A 3,625-nucleotide genomic window follows, 5' to 3' on the forward strand; every position below is an offset into this window, starting at 1 on the left:
CTAGAGGCAACAGCATTTTCACCAATCATAAACATAAGAGATGTTCTGGTACAAAGAGAGGTAAGGCACTAGAGAACTGTTCCTTTTTCTTTTTCTTTTTAACAAATACAAACCTCTGAGAATACCAAATGAATGGTCACTTAAACTGTGGAAGCCAATACTTTGCTTTCTTAATTAAATCAAGGTTTGCATACTCAAATAATTTTCAGCAAGTGTTAAGAACAGAAAACCGGGCTTCCCTGGTGGCGCAGTGGTTGAGAGTTCGCCTGCCGATGCAGGGGACACTGGTTCGTGCCCCGGTCCGGGAAGATCCCACATGCCGCGGAGCGGCTAGGCCCGTGAGCCATGGCCGCTGAGCCTGCGCGTCCGGAGCCTGTGCTCCGCAACGGGAGAGGCCACAACAATGAGAGGCCCGCATACCACAAAACAAAAACAAACAAACAAAAAGAGTAGAAAATCTTGGAAAGGTGTAGATTATAGTGTATGGATAAATGCAAGTCCTTCACAAGTCCTCCAAAAAACAATTGTTTCAAGTCAAATTTCGGGTCTTCAAGCAAACATTTTAGCAAAGGCTTACCGTCTAGGGGTCGCAGGCTGCAGTCCAGAGATTAAAATTTGGCCCACTGCACCAATGTGCTGCCACAGCGAGGAAACTCTGGCTCGGTTTAGTTTCCCTTTAAGCAGTTCTCTTCTTGACATTCCTTTCTCCTTCCACCTCCGCTCTTCCTCGGCACAGGGAATGCCCTGGGCCTCCGCGGCCTCTGGGGGACCCGGGGTCCCGCTCCCCGCCAGGCCCCAGCGCCGAGCGCCCGCTGCTCCCGGCCGGAGAGGAGGTGGAGCAGCAGGGCCCCGGTCCGCACGGCCCTCACGTGAAACCAAGCGGCTCCGCCTGCGGGTCCGAAGGCGCCTGAAGACGACGAACTGCGATTCCCAGAAGGCCTCGGGCCGCGCCGCTTCCGCTTTCGTTCTCAAGGACTTACTTTTTCCCAGAAGTCCCCGAGAAATCTCTGCCTCTGGGTACCCCTCCCCCAGCGCGGAGCGGAGTGGGCGAGCGGGAGGCGTCTCAGCTAATCAGGGCCGCACGCTGGAATCTCCATGGTAACCACCGACGCTTGCTCCCTTCTGCGGTGCTCTTGATGGAGGCTGAAGCTTGCTTCCGAGGTTAGGGGCGCTGGCCGGCGCTCAGATTCTGGGGACTGGTGTGCGCAGGACAGAGGGCTCCCCGCGCCCGACCGTACAGGCCCTAGGAAGGAAAGACAGTGTAAAATGTTACAGACATTAGAGGACGCTGTGGTTCTTTGGACACTGTTTCTAACAAATTGTAAAAAGGTAATTTTGAGATTCGGGGGACAATGGAACGAGGAACTAGGTATTAGAAAACATTAAGGAATTATTATGAGTGAACGTCACATTTGGCATTTCTCAGCAGACACTTCAAAGCCATCCAGATGTCAGCTATGTTTGTTTTTAATCTGCCAAGAGCTCAGGCAGCCTGGAATGCAGTGTGAAAACGTGCAGCGGAGCAGACCCACCAAGTACTGCAGCCGCTGCGAACAATCAAGTCTCCGTCTCAGGGCCACTGCAGCAGTGACAGTGGGGAGACCCATCCTGCTGTTTATCTTTTCATTTCCTCTCTCTGGCCAAACCTGCAAAGAGCATGACAGAACCCTACTGTAACTGCAAATGTTTGTTTTCTGATTTCAAATGCGACAGCATGTTTATTATGCAAAAGCTGGAAAATGCAGAAAAGTATATATAGAAAAAAATACCAGGAGGAAGAGAAGAAGAATGTCATGACTAGGTCTTTCGGTGGCTGAGGGTGAAGAACAAGACCGTGGGCAGCAGGAAGACAGCAGGGGAGGTTGGGAGGCTACTTACCATAATCCGGGCCCTGGTGAAGTAGCTTAGACCAGCGGGAGGCCGGGTGGTGCTGCTGTATGACAGGAGTGGTGGATTTGGAAACATCGTAAAAGTAGAGCAGCAAGAAATCAAGGATGGATGTGGGGTTTGTGAGAAAGAGCCAGGTGGAGTGTGACACTGCAGTTTGGCCTGAGCATCTGGAAGAACGACACGGCCTGTTACTGAATGGGAAGCGTGAGGTTTCGGGGGTCGATGGAGGGCCTTTATTTGGACATGACATGTGAGAGGTGACCATGGAGAGAGTCTTCAGCAGAGGAAGCAGCTGGAGCTGGAAGATGAGCTCTGTGTGGGGACAGCATTAACTGTGAGGGGAGAGACCACCCAAGGAGGTGAGCCCTGGGGCACCCAGCATCCAAAGGTGGCGGTAGGTACCCCCAGCACAGGACGCCGAGTAGGAGGCGGGAGCAGGGTTCTGGAACCAGGTGAGGACGCGTTTAGGGTCTTAGCGCTGGGCCATCCAGCTCTTGTCTGCAGCCCCTCCAGTGGCCCTGCCCCCACATTCTGCCAGAATGGTATTGCCTGGGGTCTCCTGTTTACCTTCCCTCCTCTGCTCTCCCCCTCTGCTGTGGCATATTGGGTTTCTGGCTGCTGCCTGGGGTACCCAAACAGGACAAACAGGAAAAACTGGCCCTGTCCTGGGGACACCAGTTTCAGCTTGGCTTCTGGGCTTTGAGGAGGGGGCTCATGGGCCATCTCTCTGGGAAGCGGGACAGTTTCAGGTGTGGCCTCCGAAACTATCCCCCACCTGTTATCTGAGAGCCTCCGTCTGCAGTGGCAGAGACAGTCCGGCGGGGCTCAGTGTCCTCCAAGAACCCCTTCCTCTCGGGCCACCTGTGGAAAGCTTCCAGCAGGGCACAATCCATGAGGGGCAAATTAATTTTGCTGTTTGGATTTTTCTTTTAAGAAAGAAGAAGGGGCTTCCCTGGTGGCGCAGTGGTTGAGAGTCTGCCTGCCGATGCAGGGGACACGGGTTCGTGCCCCGGTCCGGGAAGATCCCACATGCTGCAGAGCGGCTAGGCCCGTGAGCCATGGTTGCTGAGCCTGCGTGTCCGGAGCCTGTGCTCCGCAACGGGAGAGGCCGCGGCAGTGAGAGGCCCGCGTACCGCAAAAAAAAAAAAAAGAAAGAAAGAAAGAAGAAGACATAAAACATTGTACTCATCACCTTTAGAAACAGGCACACAGCACATAATTGTGTTATACAAGGCACACAACCTAATCAGCAGATCTGTTCTGGGCTGTGGCCAGTCAGGGCAGAGAGTGGGACTCATGGTTGGAAATTCCATGCAGGCAACGGAAAGGGAGGCATGGAGAATGTGGTAGTGGAGAGGGCATGGGAAGACGGCAGCTCACACCGGCCGAGAACATCAGAGCAGAGGCCAGTGAGAGTCCGAGAGAGAGGGATGCAGGGCCTGGGCTAAAGGGAAATCCAGAGGCTGAGGCGCGAAGGGACACACACAAGGCAGGAGACACGCCTTCCGAGTCTTGGCCCGTTAGACTTGGCGTCAGTCTCCAGCTTTGGATCTGTCGGCCACGGCGTGTCCTTTCCTTGGCAGGTTCCTGAACTGGTTCCTTCACCTGTGTGAACCTCCCCTTGGAGGGAAGGGACCGTTGTGAGGGCGGTGGAGACTCCCTTCCGGAGGCTCCCTGGCTGGCGCCTCTTCTCCCCCAGGCTTCATCCTTGGCCTGCTGAGCCCGGTCTTAGCAG

Source organism: Hyperoodon ampullatus, assembly GCF_949752795.1.
Source record: "Hyperoodon ampullatus genome assembly, chromosome: 19".
Lineage (NCBI taxonomy): Eukaryota > Metazoa > Chordata > Mammalia > Artiodactyla > Ziphiidae > Hyperoodon > Hyperoodon ampullatus.